The 20,353-nt window shown below is 36.5% G+C and overlaps 1 protein-coding gene across 1 annotated transcript in view; it reads left to right on the top strand.

The window, feature by feature from the left end:
• Nucleotides 1-6,906: 6,906 nt before the first annotated feature.
• Nucleotides 6,907-20,353, top strand: part of RORA (RAR related orphan receptor A) — a 929,914-nt gene continuing 916,467 nt past the window's right edge. Inside the window, exons 1-2 of the mRNA XM_073801103.1 lie at nucleotides 6,907-7,050; nucleotides 7,356-7,471. The gene's annotated coding sequence lies outside the window, so the exon portion shown is untranslated. The remainder of the gene's footprint in view (nucleotides 7,051-7,355; nucleotides 7,472-20,353) is intronic.

The raw sequence follows: 20,353 nt of genomic DNA, 5'->3' as shown, positions 1-20,353 counted from the left end.
AATTCAAATAATTTATCTGTAGATCCTTTTAGATTTTCTAAATATAGAATCACATAATCTGGAACAAAACAGAGAGTTTTATTTCTTCTTCATCAAAAACTATGCTATTTCTTTTTTTTAATAAATGTAGTTATTTATTTATATTTTAATTTTTTTGGCTGCGTTGGGTCTTCATTGGTGCGCGCGGGCTTTCCCTAGTTGTGGCGAGCGGGAGCTACTCTTCGTTGCAGTATGCGGGCTTCCCATTGCGGTGGCTTCTCTTATTTTGGAGCATGGCCTCTAGGCGTGTGGGCTTCAGTAGTCGTGGCACGTGTGCTCAGTAGTTGTGGCTCGCAGGCCCTAGAGTGCAGGCTCAGCAGTTGTGGCACACGGACTTAGTTGCTCCGCGGCATGTGGGATCTTCCCGGACCAGGGCTCGAACCCGTGTCCCCTGCATGGGCAGGTGGATTCTTAACCACTGTGCCACCAGGGAAGTCGCTGCTGATAACTTTTTAAAGTCACAAATGAATTTTTAGTTGTATCAAGGGTTGACACTTCCTCTATCAAGATGAGTATTTTTCCCTTTAATGTGTTAATATGGTGATTAAATTAATTTAATTTGTTTTCCTAATGTAAATCAGTCTTGTATTTCTGGAATAAATCCTACTTGGTCATGATATATTCTAGTTTTCATGAGTTTCTTGATTTGGTTGGTTAAGTTTGTTTAGGACTTTTGCATCAATGTTTATGAATGAGATTCCCTGCAATTTTCTTGAATTGTCCTTGTCAATCTGGGTAGCAAGGTTATGGTAGTCTTATACAATTAAAGATGAGGATCACTCCCTCTTTTTCTGTTCTTTGGAAGAGATCATATAAAATTGAAATGATCTTTTCCTTAAATATTTTTAGAACTTGCAGGTGAAGAAACTGGGCCTAAAATTTTCTTTGTGGGAAAATTTTAGACTGTTGCTTTACTTTTATTTATGGTTATGTAACTATTCAGGTCTTCTGCTTATTCTTGAGTCAGTTTTAGTGTTATATTTTTCTAGGAATTTGTTGATGTTATCCAAATTATTCATAATATTTATTTATCTATTTGACATCTACAGCAATTATTGTGTTCATTTCATTTCAGATAATGATTATTTGTAACTTCTCTCTTTCTTTCATTATGATTTTGCCCAATCTCACCTGTTTTAAAGTTTTTCGAACTATCATCTTTTTAAAGAGTAAACTGACTTTGTTGGTCTTCTCTGTTGCATGGTCTCTCTCAGTTTTATTCTATTCTTGTCTTTACTATTTCTTTTCTTCTACTATATCTGCATAATTTCAATACTTTGAAATTTGCCGAGAATGGCTTTATGGCTCAATATAGAGTAAATTATTCATATTCTATCTACCTTTAAAGAATGTACAGTATGGAGTTGCTGGGTGTTGTGTTCTTTATTTGTCAACTAAACCAAGTCTGTTAATCATGTTGTTCAAATCTTCTGTATTTTTACTAGGTGGTTGTTGTTGTTGCTTTTGCTATCAGTTACTCCTATAATGATTGTGGAGTTTCCTCTTTCCCCTGGTAGTTCTTAAATTTTTGCTTTATATAGGCACTCTGAATTTCAAATCATTATATCTCCCTGGTTAATACAACCTTTTATCTTTATGAAACTTACTCTTATCTTTACCATTTTTTTCTTCTGACTTTAGATCCATTTGGTCTGATGTTAATGTAGTTACACTAGCTGTCTTTTGATTAGAATTTGCCTAGTATGTCATTTTCCATGCTTTTACTTTTAAATTATTCTACAGTTATATGTTATAGATGTGTATCTTATAAATAGTATATGGTTAGCTTTTTAAAATCCATTCTGATATTTTTGTCTTTTATTTGAAACACGTATCCATTTATATTTAATGAAATTGCCAATATATTTATATTTACCATCATATTTTGTGATTTCTTTTTGACCCTCCCTTATGACTTCTTTTTCTTTTAATTATTTTTATCTTATTCATGTTTTCCCCACTACTACTTTGGAATTTATGTTCTATGTTTCTGTTCTTTAGGGACTACCTGGGAGATTACAGTAGGTCTATGTAATGTATCAGAGGCTAAGGTTAATATCTTTATCTTCCCCTACGACAAGAAGTTTAGAAGAGTTAAACTCCATATCTACCCACTACCCAACTTATATGCTATTGCTGTGGTGTGTTGTAATTCAGTCTTAAAAAAAACCCTTAGTAAATGTATTAGTTAGGTAATATTAGAGGTTATAACAAGTAAACCCTGGAATCTTGGTGGTTGTACTATGAAAGATCATTTCATACTCATGTTCCAGTCCACTGGGGGATATTTCTGGTTGGGCTACCTTCCATGTGATCTCTCAGGGATTCAGGCTACTTCCAACCTGTGGCTCCACCCTCCTTTTTGTCTTTCGTTCACTCTCCATTAAGCCAGCAAATGGGAGAGAGTATAACCATTTCTTTACCACTTTACACCAGAAGTAACCCATATTACTTTTGCTCAAATGCTAATGACCAAAATGCAGTCACATGCCCATATCTAATTGCACTTAACACAGGTTCCTCATGAGAAAGTAGAGAGAACAGTTGAAACTACCTTACAGCTTTTTGTGAACATGAATCTCAGTGTATGGCTGAATATTTAGTAAGTGCTCACCATGTGCCAGGTATATAGTTTTTATCATCTGGTATAATCCTCACAGTAACTTGTAATGTAGGAGCTAGCTCATTTCCATCATCAGACAAAGCAACCAAAGCTTCAGGTGAAGTTGACTGTCTCATCTGGAAAGTAGCCTATAGTAACTTCTTTCTCTGCCAATCTTTTCATGACAGAAGAATCCTTCAAGGCTAGGTAACTCTGGGAAGCCTCTTCTGACTCCTCCCAAGCCTACTTAGTTTCTTCTCCTATTTTCACATCTAAACCATACTATTTGCACTTATATGAGCCCCCTTGCGTGTTTCTCCATTTGTTCCATGTGAATTAATGTTGTTTTCTCAACTACATTGTTACTTCTTTGATGGCATGTAACATGTCTTACACTTAATTTATCATCCCCAAACTGAAAGCTCAGAACACTGTGCACAGAAATGTCCTAATGCTTATTGTTGATAATGCCTGAGGCTCTTTGTTTTTTTAATTCTTCACAATTCTTAACACAGTGCTAAGCAATTAAAGCATACTCCATAAATTGTGTTGATTGATGGATAAATGTATCTTTATATGCAGAATCTGCATAATGTCAAGGTGGCCACAAATAGAATGGACTGGACTGCCATTGACTTAATTATATGATTTTTGGATTTTAATTCCCTGGGCTTTACCTTTCTAATTTATAAAATCAGGTGTCTGAACTCAGTATCATAGGTCTCTTTTACTTCTAAAATTCTATAATTTTGTGGAGTTTGGGGATGACAAATATATTAAGTTCTTACATGATTAATTCATTTAATCCTTGCAACAAACCTGTTGGTAAGTAACCATTATCCCAGTTTTATAGATGAAGAATCTGGGGCTTAGAGAAGCTGAATAACTTGTATAAGGTCACACAGTTGCTAAATGGAAGAATTAGGATTCATGCCTGGGTCCCATAGAAACCAGAGCACGCATTCTCCCTCCTTTACCACTCAGCCTCCTAAAAATCACTGCCTTAGCAGTAAATGGAAGGTTTCTTTTATCAGATTTCCTTTAACTGCTTTTCCTCGAAATGGACTGTCTCAAGCCTAACCATGTCAGAGAAAATCCTAAGGCTATTAGATCAGAAATCAGTCGCTGGCAGCTCCTCCTTGCAAGGTACGTGTTTGGCTCACTTTAATTTGTCATTCATTAAGCCTGGAGGAACGGAAAGAGAGACATCTTTGACTTTGCAGGAGCCAGAAGAACAAAGTTTTTACCCAAACTCAACATAAACACTTGGGTTTCGTTTGGGTTTGAGATTTTGGCAAAGGTTCAAAGCTTTCCATTTTCTGTGAAGCCATTGCCCATTCCTGTTAGGAGATCAGTAAATTTTGAAAGATATTCCAGAGCTGATGGATGAGTCACAGACGTCCGGACTCCATAGAGCCTTGCTTGCGCAAATGAAATGACCAAATAAGATCCTGCGGCTTCTTTCTGTTGCATGGACGTTTGCCATCAAACACGACATAGAACTGGGTTATTAATGCCAATGGATAAGAGGACAACATATTGTAAAAGGGACACTTAGAGGAGTGTCCAGAGGATCTCCGGAGACTTTGGTTTGACTTTGCTTTATGATACTGTCAAGTGCTACAGAAATATGAAAGGTATGTCAGGCACAGCTCAGGGTAGTGGGTAAAGATGTGCAATTTGGAACAGGGAACAAGCTGGCCTGGGATTGAATTCTAGTTCTGCCATCTCCCCATGAACTTGACCAAGTTACCTAACCTCTCTAAGCTTCAGTTTTCTCATCTATAAAGTAGGGATAATATCAGTAGGATGGGCTATTGTGAAAGTAAAATGAAATAACATATATGAAGAAGTTAGCAGAATTCCCAGAACACAGTAAACACTCTGTAAGTTGTAGGATTTTTTTTAAACTTTGAAATATCATGTTTTTAAAGCCTTGGTCCTCTTTATCTTTTCAGCTGAGGGGACTGAGGCCCAGACAAGTGAAATAAACAGGTCCTTCGTTTCACAAGTGATGCAGAGGAAGAGGGGAACTTAAGTTTCTTGACACATAAAATATCTCTCCCCTGTTTCTTTTTTTCTTTTTTTTCTTATTTTCGGTACGCGGGCCTCTCACTGTTGTGGCCTCTCCCGTTGCGGAGCACAGGCTCCGGACGCGCAGGCGCAGCGGCCATGGCTCACGGGCCCAGCCGCTCCGCAGCATGTGGCATCTTCCTGGACCGGGGCATGAACCCGTGTCCCCTGCATCGGCAGGCGGACTCTCAACCACTGCGCCACCAGGGAAGCCCCTCTCCCCTATTTCTTGACTGAACTAGCTGGAGAACCCTTCCAGCTTCCTTTCTTCATCTGGCCCGGGATGAACAGAAAGCAGGAGGATGAGAAGAGCAGGACAGCCCTGAGTGTCTTTGAGCTATTGGAGGTCTCTCTCAGGCTGGGCCAGGTCACACTAGGTGCTTGTTATACTTTATGGACCTTCAAGTTATGACTTCATACTGGATTGTTTTGTTTTGTTTATTTTGGCATTTCTGATCCCTTAGACAACCAGGCTGTAAAAAGTTTCTGAGGGAACTTTGGGAGAGAGAAAACCTCTTTCTGGTTTGTCCCTGGCCTTTAGCAGTCTGGCTAGGATTTCAGGTAGCTGACAGTTTCAACTTGGGGCAGACCTGAGAGGCAAGTTGATTTTGTGCTGGGAGAAATTGCCTTCGGTTGTCAAAACTTCACAGAAGACTGGAAACTATCTTAAAGTTTCACTGAAGTATCAGGGGAAATACCATTGAAATCCAAATTCTAGAAAACAACAACAAAAAAATAATAATGAAGAGATTTCACATGTTGGATTTGTTTTCATACTATCTCATTATAGCATGGAGTATCAATGGAGTAAAATGTTCCTGGCTAAAAGGACTAGCTCTTTGCCATCAGGTTTGATTGCAAAAAAAGGGGCACCATTGATTGCCATAAAACAATTCTGTCTTCCTGTGAATGACCTCTCAGGCCAATATCCCCTTTACTTAAATTCAGTGTTGGGGCTGCCAGGTAACTTCAAGAAAAGGACCACGATCTTATAAAAATCTATCAAAGTGTTTTTCCCATGAACTACAAGAAATACAGTGATGATATACATTACAACTTGTATTTTAGATTAGATTTATATGGTTTTATTAGTTGTTATATCTGTGTGTACATCAAATATATCCATTGTGTGTGTTATATCTGTGTGTGTATGTGTGTTACTACAATGGTCACTGCAGATGGTTTAATTATTCATTCAGTAAATAAGTATTGAGGCCTTACTATATGCCAGGCACTTTTCTATTCAGTCTGTTGCTGTCTTTGTTTTATAGATAATCATGTCCCTAAAACTTCTTCCACATTATCAATTGACAGGAATTGAGAGAGCATATTTAACTTATTTTAAGCAACTTTAGTAGAAGTAGAGTCTCCACTGAAAGCTCATGTTTCCATTTATCAAGATATATTCCTTAAAACAATAAGAATATTATGTCCAAAGCACATGCTTCCTTATAAGGAGAAATCAAAGCGGACTATTTGTCCAAGGTAACAACAACCAGATTTCTACTGATTAGCTAAAATTAAGGTATTCAGGTCATGGTACTGTAATTTTTCAAAAGGAAATCACTTATTCAGATATCTAAGGCTCCTCTGCTTTTAAGGGAACTTGATCTACAAATGAACTGGTAAATAATTCTTCTGTAATGGAACCATAACTTATTTACTGAAATATGTATCAGCTGTTAAAAGAAGAATTTTGCGCATAGCACAGGGAGATCAGCTGGGTGCTTTGTGACCACCTGGAGGGGTGGGATAGGGAGGGTAGGAGGGAGACGCAAGAGGGAAGGGATATGGGAACATATGTATATGTATAACTGATTCACTTTGTTATAAAGCAGAAACTAACACACCATTGTAAAGCAATTATACTCCAATAAAGATGTTAAAAAAAAGAAGAATTTCTGTGTTCAATTAGATTTTAAAGCTTTTTTAAAAACAAAGCTGTCAAACATTCTTTACCTTAAAAGAACACTGTGGGATAAAAGATAAATAATTGCTAGATAAAAGATTCTGATTTATCACATTATATGCTTTAAATATATATATTAATAGTAATTAATATTTATAGAGCACTTGTTATATGCCAGGCACTGGTGCTGAGTTCCTTGAATTCATTACTCCATTTAATCCTTATAATATCACAATGAAATAGATGCTATTCTTATTCCTTTTTAGTGGCTGAAGAAAGTTAGGGATAGAGAATGTAGGTAACTTGTCCGCAGTTATGTAGCTGGTCAAGCGGTAAAGCCAGGCAGTCTGTGTCCAGAGCCTGCCCTCTCCGGAAGCAGCAGAATGGAGTAGAGGAACATGGGCCTTGGAGACAGAGAACATCTCAGGTTAGAATTCTGACTTCACCACTTACAGGCTGTGTGACCTTGGGCCACACTATATATTCAGCACTGCTATGTTGCAGACTGCTTGGCTGGTAGACAACACTATATTGACTAGGAATCGTGCCAACTGAGTCACTGTGTGCTGCTGCATACAAGATACCTGTATTAACTCATCAATAAGTTAATACAGTACAGAGATGCACTGGTAAATATGTAACCACAAGCCCTCCAGGGAAAAGAGCGCCCCGATTGATGGTTGGGATTTGCCGATTTCTGTGGTGTAAGTACTCCCTTATGGATGATTTCAGGGTGAAAAAACTGAATGCTGAGTTGGAAAGAGATACACACAATCAAGTCCTCCAAACTGACACAAGCAGCCTCCAGCATACCACTGAGGGAGATTCATTCTCATACACAACATCAGGTAAGCATCTGGGTACATAGTTCAGGTCTTGAGAGTGAGTGAGAACATCTGGACATCAGGCAAATCACAGTACGATCATGACACAGTTTACTTAAATGCCTGCAAGGAGGTTGATTACAGCATTGCTATAGCAAAAAACTTGGACAAAACTCAAAGACAAAAAGTAGGGGATTTGCAGATACTACAGTGCAATGCTGAAGTACTCAAAACATTCACCAGAGTGAATTTGGATCAATGAATGAAATTCTATTTCTATTGCAATTGAGGCACATACTGTCACGGATACATTCAACAGGTGGACTATTGTTTTGGGTGGGCATGTATACTAGGAATAGAAAGAAACAACATTTTGGAGGTAGGAGGAATAGCATAATGCCAAACCAATGCCAAAGAAAGATTTAGTGTTTACTGTAAAATAAGGCAACTTGTCCTATTAGCAATACAAAAATGTTGTATGGCAATTAATAATGTCAGTTAGTTACACAGTAAGGAACTGGGACTAAATGAATATTGCAAAGCTCTTAGCATAGTGCCTTGTACACAGTAAGTGTTCAATATATGTTGGCCATAGTTATTGTTCTGATTAATTACAGTGTCCCATATGATAGAATAATGGTCATTAGACTTTTACAGAAGATGTATTAACATGAAAAGATATTCACAATTTATTTTAAAATGAAAAAAGTTTTATCTTATTTCTGGAAAAAATATATAGATATAGTGTTTTTTGATAATAGGAAAAATATCTGAAATATCATATGTGGTTCTTTATGGATGGCATGATATTGCATCATTTTAATTTCTTTGTTGTGTTTGTGAAGATATCCAAGTTTTTCTACAATGAATTTGCCTTGTTTTTATTATTACAGTAAATTATTTAAATTAAAAAACAAAACACACCTGTATAATTTTTATCTCCTTGTTTCTTTGGAAGAAAAATCAATACTTGCTTTGTGGTTCAACACCGGACAGTCCGGCAAATCTTTTCCTTGTTAGTTTTGTTGAATAGTAGTTTGGTTAATACCTAGACAGAGGGCTTGGATAATATTTTGAGTCCTATACTACCCCATGAACTTACATGGCTGAAAAACAGAGCAAGCCCAGAGAATGGGAAATGTAGCTAGAAAAAGTTTAAAAAATGTAAAAAATCACCTCAGGTCCTTTGTCTATTTTTTATTTTAAACTAGGTCTTCATCTGTAGTTTTTATTTTATTTAATTTAACATCTTTATTGGAGTATAACTGCTTTACAATGGTGTGTTTCTGCTTTATAACAAAGGGAATCAGCTATACATATACATATATCCCCATATCTCTTCCCTCTTGCGTCTCCCTCCCTCCTACCCTCCCTATCCCACCCCTCTAGGTGGTCACAAAGCACTGAGCTGATCTCCCTGTGCTATGCAGCTGCTTCCCACTAGCTATCTATTTTACATTTGGTAGTGTATATATGTCCATACCACTCTCTCACTTTGTCCCAGCTTATCCTCCTCCCTCTCCGTGTCCTCAAATCCATTCTCTAGTAGGTCTGCATCTTTATTCCCATCCTGTCCCTAGGTTCTTCATGATGATTTTTTTTTTAAGATTCCATATATATGTGTTAGCATACGGCATTTGTTTTACTCTTTCTGACTTACTTTACTCTGTATGACAGACTCTAGGTCCATCCATCTCACTGCAAATAACTCAATTTCATTTCTTTTTATGGCTGAGTAATATTCCATTGTATATATGTGCCACATCTTCTTTATCCATTCATCTGTCAGTGGACACTTAAGTTGCTTCCAAGTCCTGGCTATTGTAAATAGAGCTGCAATGAACATTGTGGTACATGACTCCTTTTGAATTATGGTTTTCTCAGGGTATATGCCCAGTAGTGGGATTGCTTGGTCGTATGGTAGTGCTATTTGTAGTTTTTTAAGGAACCTCCATACTGTTCTCCATAGTGGCTGTATCAATTTACATTCCCACCAACAGTGCAAGAGGGTTTCCTTTTCTCCACACCTCTCCAGCATTTATTGTTTGCAGATTTTTTGATGATGGCCATTCTGACTGGTGTGAGATGATATCTCATTGTAGTTTTGATTTGCATTTCTCTAATGATTAATGATGCTGAGCATTCTTTCATGTGTTTGTTGGTAATCTGTATATCTTCTTTGGAGAAATGTCTGTTTAGGTCTTCTGCCCATTTTTGGATTGGTTTGTTTGTTTTTTTGATATTGAGCTGCATGAGCTGCTGGTAAATTTTGGAGGTTAATCCTTTGTCAGTTGTTTCATTTGCAAATATTTCCTCCCATTCTGAGGGTTGTCTTTTTGTCTTGTTTATGGTTTCCTTTGCTGTGCAAAACCTTTTAAGTTTCATTAGGTCCCATTTGTTTATTTTTGTTTTTATTTCCATTTCTCTAGGAGGTGGGTCAAAAAGGATCTTGCTGTGATTTATGTCATAGAGGAGTGTTCTGCCTATGTTTTCCTCTAAGAGTTTGATAGTGTCTGGCCTTACATTTAGGTCTTTAATCCATTTGGAGTTTATTTTTGTGTATGGTGTTAGGGAGTGTTCTAATTTCATTCTTTTACATGTAGCTGTCCAGTTTTCCCAGTACCACTTATTGAAGAGGTTTTCTTTTCTCCATTGAATATTCTTGCCTCCTTTATCAAAGATAATGTGACCATATGTGTGTGGGTTTATCTCTGGGCTTTCTATCCTGTTCCATTGATCTATATTTCTGTTTTTGTGCCAGTACCATACTGTCTTGATTACTGTAGCTTTGTGGTATAGTCTGAAGTCAGGGAGCCTGATTCCTCCAGCTCCGTTTTTTCTTTCTCAGTATTGCTTTGGCTATTTGGGGTCTTTTGTGTTTCCATACAAATTATGAAATTTTTTGTTCTAGTTATGTGAAAAATGCCTGTGGTAGTTTGATAGGGATTGCATTGAATCTGTAGATTGCTTTGGGTAGTATAGTCATTTTCACAACGTTGATTCTTCCAATCCAAGAACACAGTATATCTCTCCATCTATTTGTATTATCTTTAATTTCTTTCATCAATGTATTATAGTTTCCTGCATACAGGTCTTCTGTCTCCCTAGGTAGGTTTATTCCTAGATATTTTATTCTTTTTGTTGCAATGGTAAATGGGAGTGTTTTCTTAATTTCATTTTCAGATTTTTCATCATTAGTGTATAGGAATGTAAGAGATTTCTGTGCATTAAAGTAGATTTTAGAGTACATATCCAGTGTGTCAATCTCTGTCTTTCAGTTGGAGTATTTAGAGCATTTACATTTAATAAAAGTATTAGTATGTTTAAGTTTAAATTTATCATCTTTCTGTTTCTTTCCTATTTGTCCCATTTGTTACTGTTCCTTTCTTTTTTCCTACGTTCTTTTGGACTGAGTTGTTTAACAATTCCATTTTGTGTCCACTGTTGGCTAATTAGCTATACATGTCTTTTTCTGTTTTTTATTTGATTGGTTGCTCTAAGGTTTACAATATGCATTTTTATTTATATATGCATATCACAGTCTACTGTATACTTTATTGTAGCAGGAATCATAAGTCCTATATCCTTTTTAGAGCTTAGGTAGTAAGTTGATTAGAATTAATGAGTGCAACATGACAAACAAAAATACGATCAATGAATCTTTATGTGAGATAGAGTATAGACCTACTTTTCATTGTAGGAGTATCTGAGTAGATTTTATTTTAAGACTTTTTAGGCTTTTGTTTTAGAGTTCTAGAGAAGCAGCTCAATGTAATAGAAAGGGAATGTGCTTTGGAATCAGACCATCTAAGGTTAAATACTCTGGACCACCACTTTCTGTTATGTGACTTTAGACAGATTACTTAAAATGTGTGAACGTCTTCTGTAAAAAGGGGGTAGTAATATCCATTCTTCTGGAACTTTATGAGGGTTAAATGGCATCATATGTGTAAATGCTTTAGTAGTAGAGAGCACATACTTAGTAAGTGATAGTAGTTTTCAATTAGGAAGATATGTTCATCTTCATTTAGTAATTTTTAAATAGCTTCTTTTTGTCAAACTTATATTGGAGTCGAAATGAATTTTTATTTCTCTTGAGCTCCCCCCATACCCCCCAAAAAGTCAGGCTTGAAATCCTGGCTCTGACACTCTACTACTTGAAGTCAGGTAAATCACAAAATTTCAAGTCTTTGCTTCCTCCTCCATGAAATGGAGATAATTTTGTCATAATTTTTTCAAAGAGTGATTGTGAGAATGAGTAGAACTCTCTTTTTAAAATGGCTGTACCAACAGTATATCTTTATCCAAATGTAAGGTACTATTAAGACTTTGATGACGATGATAATGATGATAAATACTGGAGTTTGTTACCATGTTCTTACCCAAACATGAATAATCCAGACATGGATTGTGCCCCAAATGATCTCACCATCTAGTTGGAGGGAGATGGATGAAAATTTGAGATCATATCTAGCAATAATGGGTAGCATGTCATTACCAGATAAGGGACATAAGCAGAAAATGCTGAACTGTTGTGGAAGGGAGAAGTTTGTGGACTCAAAGTCTTCCATCTTGGTAAAGGGATGTATGACCAGGTTCATCAAGATGGGTAAGAGTCATGTGAGTGAAGCAGAGAGAGGAAGGAGAGGCCAGGTGCAGCAGGACTACAGCAAAGTGTTGGGGTGAGCAATGTGGAGGCTGATGTGCTTCTCCCAGAACCTAGAATCCACCAGTGCAGCTGGGGTATGGTCTTGTAGTGGGAGACAGGGCCGGACAGGTACACCAAGGCCTTGAATCCTCAGTGAGGAATCTGAACATTTTTCTGTAAGCTAAATGTTTTGGGAATGGAGTAGGATAGAGAAGGATTGGCACTATATGAGGAAAGGGGTGTTAAACTTTTTCAGAACCCATATTTGTTGTTTCCATTAAGGTTAACATCTAGCCAAGAGCATCATTCCATTAAACTAACATCTTGCAACCTACAAACATGTTTTGATAAATACAGTAATTTTTCAGGAATATGGCAAAACGTTTTTATATAACCCTATTTATCTGGAGTAGTCAACTAGTTTTAAACTAAATATGCATATTTTATATAATAAGAGAATGTTATGCAGAAAACAGTACATCTCTAAACAATTTTTGGTCCACTTCGTTGGAAACATTACGTAAGCACCACACACTCTTTCAAAATTGAATATGGAACCTGAGTTAGAAGACAGTTTTCTTTCAAGGCCGCATTCCCATAAACTACCAACACTGGAAATGGATTATTCTAGAACAGGGTTTGGTCTCTGATTTAAGAGACAATCCACAGGCTTTCACTTTGGCTCTTTCCAATCTGTGGCTTCTTTGTCCTGTTCTTTATTGATGAGTTTCCTCCTCATAAGGGAAAATGTGGGTAGCAAAGTTTTGCAGGTGAAGTAAAAGTTATTTTTAGCCTTTTTATAAGCTACTGGGGAAAATTGCATTTCATTTACCATATGTCATAATGGCTCTAGATAGAATGGAAGACTATTGGACCTGAGGAACGTGAAAATTCAGGCCAGTAATATAAATGTTGTCAATCCAAAAACACTCAAGGACAGTACTCCCTAGAATAATTATTTTACTTAAGCTATGGCTAGTTCAGTTAACTTGGCAGGCTTGAATTGAGTTTAAATTCATTTCGGTTTTAAAAAACACTCAGGCAGGCTGATGGAGTTAACTAGTTATTTGACTAAATTGACTCCCAGTGTGAAGTAACTAGTCAATTGAATCAAAATGTTCCAACTGACTCTGCATACAGAGGTAAACGCAGACACTTGAATGTGCTCTCCTGGCTATTCTGTATTAAATGAAATAACAAATGTAAAGAGTTTCATAAAATGTAATGTGAATAGCAGATGATATAAAATGGGCCAGAAAGCAAGCAGTTTCTGCCCTGGGATTAGCACTCAGCAATCTCACTCACAGAGTTTGGATCCTCTAAATATATTTGCCCGTTTACTGCTTAAACTCACAATCCACCTTGGGCCTTCCTGTCTATATCCGCTAGGATATTTCTGGCCATTCTCTGTAGAGCCAAAATGTTTTGAGGATCTACTCTGTTCTATACATGCCTTTATGCATACAAAGATAACATTTTCCACTGAAGAGGAAAAAACAGAAAATTAGATCATTTGTAACATGCTCTAACAGTGGACTAAAATATTTTCTGCCTGGGATGTATCACTGCCAATTCTATTGTGTCAGGAGAAGAAAGGAAAGAGGGAGGGAGGGAAGGAAGGAAGAAGGAAGGAAAAAGAAAAGAAAGTCATTGCATATTAGAGAGAAAATATTAAGTGGAATCGGCATCATATAAAATGAGTAGTAAATTGAACCAAGTTAAAGTATAGAATCAGCCCCCTTCTAACCCTAAGAATCTCTGGGTCTCAAAAACAAAATCATCTCTTAGCATCCTCCTTCCTCCCTCTTTTGTAACATTTTATTAAGATGCTGTGGTGCTTCTTTTTAAAGAAAAGGACAGATTTTTAAAGATGCAGGATATATTCAGTAGCATGCAGGACTCTAGAAATAGGGGTTTTGAATGTTAAGCCTGAATGTTACTATCTTTTGGGAAATGGGTTCAGTAGATGAGTCCTCCTTATTGTGGAGAAAGAGGAAAGTTGAACAGTTTGAAGACTTCTTAGCAGTGAGACTTGACTCTGAAGAACCTTTGAGGTGAGTGAAATGAATCAGAAACATATGGATTACATTTCGCTTCAAGTGCCTCAGGGCTCAGAGTGTTTGGCTAAGTACATTTTAGGTTTTTCCCAGTACAGAATTAAAAAAATACGATTGCCTGAAGCAGTTTCCCAAGCCTAACTTGTACTAGGATTCAGTTCAAGGAATGTCTTGCCCCACTTCTATTAGAAATGCAAATGAGCCCCAAGCATTGGATTTTTCAGAATGCTCTCAGGGAATACATGGCTGATCTGTAGGAGGCAGCTGTATAGATGGCATCATTATGAGAAGAGAAACAGAGAAGAAAGAGAAAGAGAGAGAGAGAGAGAGAGAGAGAAAATACCCTTTCTTCAACTATCCAGATGATTAGTTATCAAATTCAACTACTAGAATCTTCTCCCTTTGTGCTAAAGCATTATTTGTGTCCTTTCTAATTGCCTCTTACCCTGAGCAAAGGCAATTCACAATGGTGTGTGAACCTCTGAGTGTGAGTGAGGTCCTTAGGTTGTCTCCAGTGAAGGTCACTAGAAAAGACTGGTCCAGAGGCTCAGACCAGAAACCCGTCAGATCCTCCAAAAAAGGAGAGACTAGTACTATTGCTAAAATGAATACAGGATAAATATTTCTTCCCTACTACAAGGGTATTGGTGGTATTGGGTCTAGATTTCAGTTGATTAACCTAGGACTCAAATAATAAAGATGATAATAATGTCAGTTATTTACTTAATATGAATAATCTGATTTTGATAAATTTTAAGAGCTCATCCCTAGACATTCTGATTTCATCTTCTGGAATAGGGCATGGATATTTAGTGTCCAAGACAGAAGATGTGCACCAGGAAATTCATTTCAGGACTGTTGAGAGTAGCATTCTTTTTGTAATTAAAAAATAAAAGGCTCGAATGTTCCTAAGCAGCAAAATGGAAAAATAAATTGTACTATTTTGTATTATGTCATACAATGGAATTTCTCTACAGCAGTACAATGGACTGTGGACACAAGTTATGAACACATAAATATGGCAGCATCTTAGAAACACAAGGAGTGGACTCTCCCACCGGAACAACCACTCCTCTTGCCTCTGGAGACCAGATGTAGCTGTCATTGCTGCCACCTCCCATCATCAAGACAGATGTTTGCTGTCCTTGGGGTGAGGGTATCTGATTGGCAAGCCTGGCCCCTGCTTTCAAGGCAGCCTGGTAAAGAAAATCTCTCTGACTTTAAAATTCTCTAGTGGTAGGTAGAGTAAGGTCTAGATTGTGAGGTAGGAAATTTCCAAAATAGGGGAAGGAAGATTGATGTTGGGAAGCTGAAAAGAATACCAACCGTTACTATAAACTCCAAGAGAAAGACATGAGATACGAGAAGCAGGAGTGAGTCAGGAAACCAGTGAACCCATTTTTAACTCTAAATAAGCTGTAGTTGATGCTTCAAAAATACTAGTAACACACTAGAATTTAACTCCTAGATAGTATCTTATGGGAGATGAAGAAGAGATGGGGAATTAAACACATCATAAATCTTTTGTCCAGTTTTGGAGAATAATATAGATAGTGAGTAACTCTAGGGATTGATAGAAAAATATGTCTAAATATTGCATTTTAAAATGTAAGGATGAGGGGAGAGAAGTGAATAGCTGGAGCACAGAGGAGTTTTAGGGCAGTGCTCTGTATAATACCAAAATGATGGAGACATCATTATATGCCCAAACCCATAGAATGTACAGTGCCAAGAGTGAGCCATAATGTAAACTATGGACATTGGATGTCACATCATAATCATGTGACATTAAACCCAGATATCATTGGGTCTTTTAACCTTCTGAAAGTTCCTTGAGTATTGTTAAAGTAGAAATAAACTCTGGCTTCCAAAAAAAAATGTGACAGTGTAGGCTCATCATTTATAACAAACGTACCACTCTGGTTGGGAGTGTTGATAATAGGGGAGGCTCTGCATGTGCGGGGTCAAGGGGGAGACGGCACATCTCTCTACCTTTCCTTCAGTTATGCACTGAACTTTAAACTGTTCTAAAAAAATAGAGTCTTAAAAAATTGTAAGGATAATTTCTTGGGGTAATCGTTAAAATGGGCCATAAGAACGGCTTCAGAGGTGCTCTTAACGTTGTACTCTGATCACATCAGTGTGTGAAAATGTATCAAGCTGTATGCTTGTGATATATTTTACTTCAATAAAAGTTTTTATATTTTATGAAAGAGCGATATGGGTACATGGTAAAAGCACACACACACACTTTTTTTGAAAGTATAGAAAGACATAGAGTAAATAATGTCTTCCTATACCTCAGACCCACAGCGTTCTATGTCCCCTACCTAGAGGCAGTGCTGTAATAATTTCTTCTAAGTCCTTCTCGAGATATTTTAAGATTGTGTGGATTCATGTTTGTGTGTATGTTTGTACTAATGAGATATATATGTATATATACACATATATTTATGTACATATTTATGTGTATTTCCCCCTCTTTTATATAATCAGTGTACTATTATATTCTACATGGTGTTCTCCATGTTGCCGATTGGGTTGATTTGCCTCCTCCTTTTCAAGGGCTGCACAGAAGTCATGGATTCTATTGTATGGTTATACCATTATTTATCCAGTCTGTGCCTACTCAAAGCAATACAGCAGAGAATATCTGAATAAATATGTCATTGCAGACATGTATGACTGTATTATATATCAGTTATACATATATGTTTGAATATATGTATATAAACATATGAAATTGCAAGATCAAATGGTAGATGCCTTTCTAATTTTGATCTCACCAAATTGCTCCCTGAAAATGTTGCCCCCTTTGTGTTTCACCCTTTATATTTCACAATGTATTACCAGAGTTTTTCAACATGGCCAATCTGATAAAAGAAAAGCAGCACTTGTTAATTTTAATTCACCTTTATTCAACTAGCTAATTTAATAGTAGTTAGATAGAACTTCTCTCATGTGTTTAATAGCCATTTGTATTTAGTTTTTTGTATATTCTTGTTTTGCTCATTTTTATAGTGAGTTGCCATTTCTTTATTAATTTTTATTGTGGTAGAATATACATAACATAAAATTTACAATTTAAACTACTTTTTTTAAGTATGCAATTCAGTGGCCTTAAGTACTTTCACAGTTATGCAACCATCAGCACTATCCAGCTCAAGAACTCATCATTCCCAACTGAAACTGTACCCACTAAACAGTAACTCCTCATTTCCTTATTAATTTGAGTCCTTTATATATTAAGATAATTCATGATTTATCATTTAAATCCCCTTAATAATCATCTGAAGTAGGCAGTTGCTTGTATGATTCATTCCAGTCAGACTTTTACCCTTGGCACTCAACTAAATCTGCTCTTACCAAGGTTGTCAATGACCTCCATATTGCTAAATCCAGTCATCAGTTTCATTTCTCATCTTGCCCTATCAGCAGAATTTGACACAATTGATCACTTCTCCTAGTAAAACTTTTCACAGTTGGATTCCAAGGTGCCACAATCTCATGGTTTCTCTTTTATATCATTTGCTTTTCCATCTCAGTCTCCTTTGTCAGCTCTTCTCCAAGTTTTCTAATCTTTGGAGAGGCCCAAGTCTCAGTACTTAAATTACTTCTCTTCTTCATCTATACTCACTCCTTTGGTGATCTCTTCCAGTCTTACAGCTTAATAGCATTTATATGCTAATGACTATCACATTTGTAACCCCAGCCCAGATCTCTACCCTGAACTCCACAGTTGTATATTTAATTGCCTCCTCAGTGTTTTTACACAAATATTTAATAAATATGTCAAAACTAACAGGTTCAAAATTGAATTTGTAGCTTATAGCTTCTGATAATAGTACAACAACTTAGCTGGACTATCCCTCCAATAAATAGCAGTTTAAAACTGTGGGCAAAATATTTTAAAAACACACTAGAAAGCACTACAGAGCAAAAATAAATGTAGAAAGAAGTTGTAGGGAATTAGTCCCATGAAAAAATAGGAACTGTATGTGATATATATACATTTTTGTGGCTGTTTGCCTGAGGGCACTCCCTGATCCACAGGAGGCAAGGCTAGAGAAAGTCACAGACTTGCTGAATTGAGGTGTCAGAGGACAGAGTTTTGGGCTAGCAGAATGACTTGAAAATTAAAGTTGGGAGAAATACCAGAAAGAAGGGGCTGAAGAGGGGTCAAACCCCTAAAATATGAATATAACTCTTAAAACTATTGAGTAATCATTGAATCGTGCATGGGACTATCCCATGGGACTATTCCAGGGGCCCTGCAGAAAGAGCATATGAAGGCTAAAAGAACTGAGAAGAAATCTCAGCTGCTTCCCACTACAGGAAAGACAGTTTTGGGTTTGAGTCAATGCCCTTCACAGGGAGATAATGGAATTCAGAGTGTCTACAACTTACTACACACTGTCCAGCATTCAGTAGAAAAAAAAAAAAAAGAAAGAAAGAAAGAAATACACATACACACACACACACACACACACACACACACTGGACAGATGAAGAAACAGAGAATTGAGATCCAGACCAGAAAAAAAAGCAATCAATGGAAATGACCCAGAGATTTTTCAGATGTTGGAATTAGTAGATAAGAACTTTAAAGCTGATATTATATATATTTCAAGGAAATAAAGTTGTATTCATAATGAATAAATATGAGAAATCTGGCAGAGTAATTAAAACTTTAAAAGAATACAATAATTGAAATTAAAATTCTGTAAGATGGATTTAAAAGCATATTGCAGATGGTAGAAAAAGAGTGAATTTGATGACATATCAATAGAAGTTAACCAGTTTAAAAAAGAGAAAAAAAGTACTTAAGCAATTTACTTCATCAACCTATGAGAATATATCAAGCAGTGTAATATATGTGTAACTGGAATCCCCAAAAGGAAGCAGAATGCTGCAGAAAAAAACATTTGAAGAAATAATGGCAGAAACTTTCCAAAATTTGATGGAAAAACACTAAAGTTTCAGATCCAATAAGCTTAGTAACAATGGAAATTAGAGAATATTTTGAATTAAATGATAATAAAAATACAACATGTGAAATGTTTGAGGTGCAGTTAGAACAGTGATTAGGGAGTAGTCTGTAGCTATAAATGCTTATTTTTTTTAAAGTTTTAAAATTAATGATCTGAGTTTTCACTTTAGTGAGCTAGAAAATTAAGAGCAAATTAAACCCAATATAGTGCAATGAAAGAAATAATGAATACAGAAATCAATGAATTTGTAAATGGAAGAATTTAAAGTCAACTGTGTTTCTACATATTAGCAACAAATTAATATTATTCATTTATAATACCTACCAAAAATAACAGATTTAGGAATAATTTTTATGTGAAAGACTCATATCCTGAAGATTGCAGACCATTACTGAGAGAAATAATTGAAGACAAACAAATGGAGAGATATATCATGTTCATGAATTAAGGGACTTAATATTGCAAAAATACCCATTCTCCTCAAATTGATCTATAGATTCAACACAATCCCAATCATAATCCCCACCACAACTCCTTATAAGAATTTAGAGGGCTTCCCTGGTGGCGCAGTGGTTGAGAGTCCGCCTGCCGATGCAGGGGACACGGGTTTGTGTCCCAGTCTGGGAAGATCCCACATGCCGCGGAGTGGCTGGGCCCGTGAGCCATGGCCGCTGACCCTGCGCGTCTGGAGCCTGTGCTCCGCAACGGGAGAGGCCACAACAGTGAGAGGCCCGCGTACCGCAAAAAAAAAAAAAAAAAAAAGAACTTAGAAGCTAATCTTAAATTTTATATGGAAATACAAAGTACCTAGATAAACTGAAGAAAAGGAAGAATAAAGTTTAAGGACTTGCACTGTCTGACCTCAAGACTTTTTATAAATCTATAGTAGTCAAGGCAATATGACATTAGGTATAGAAAGACAGATAGATCTATAAGGACAAAAAAAAAAGGACCTTAACCATTACTTCATATCAAACTCAAGATTCCATTTGAGAAGAATCATAAAATATAAAACCTAAAACTATAAAATGTTAGAAGAAATTATAAGAGAGTATCTATGTTACCTAGGGTTAGTCAAAGGTTTCTTAGAAAAACAAGAAAAACAATTACCATAGAGCAACAACAACAGAAAAGGTAAATTAGACCTCATCAAAACTAAAAACATTTGTTCATCATTAAGGAATATTAAAGAAATTAATAAATACGCCAC

This window comes from Tursiops truncatus, chromosome 2, assembly GCF_011762595.2.
Source record: "Tursiops truncatus isolate mTurTru1 chromosome 2, mTurTru1.mat.Y, whole genome shotgun sequence".
NCBI classification, from domain to species: Eukaryota; Metazoa; Chordata; class Mammalia; order Artiodactyla; family Delphinidae; genus Tursiops; species Tursiops truncatus.
This window is presented reverse-complemented; position numbering and strand designations above follow the sequence as displayed.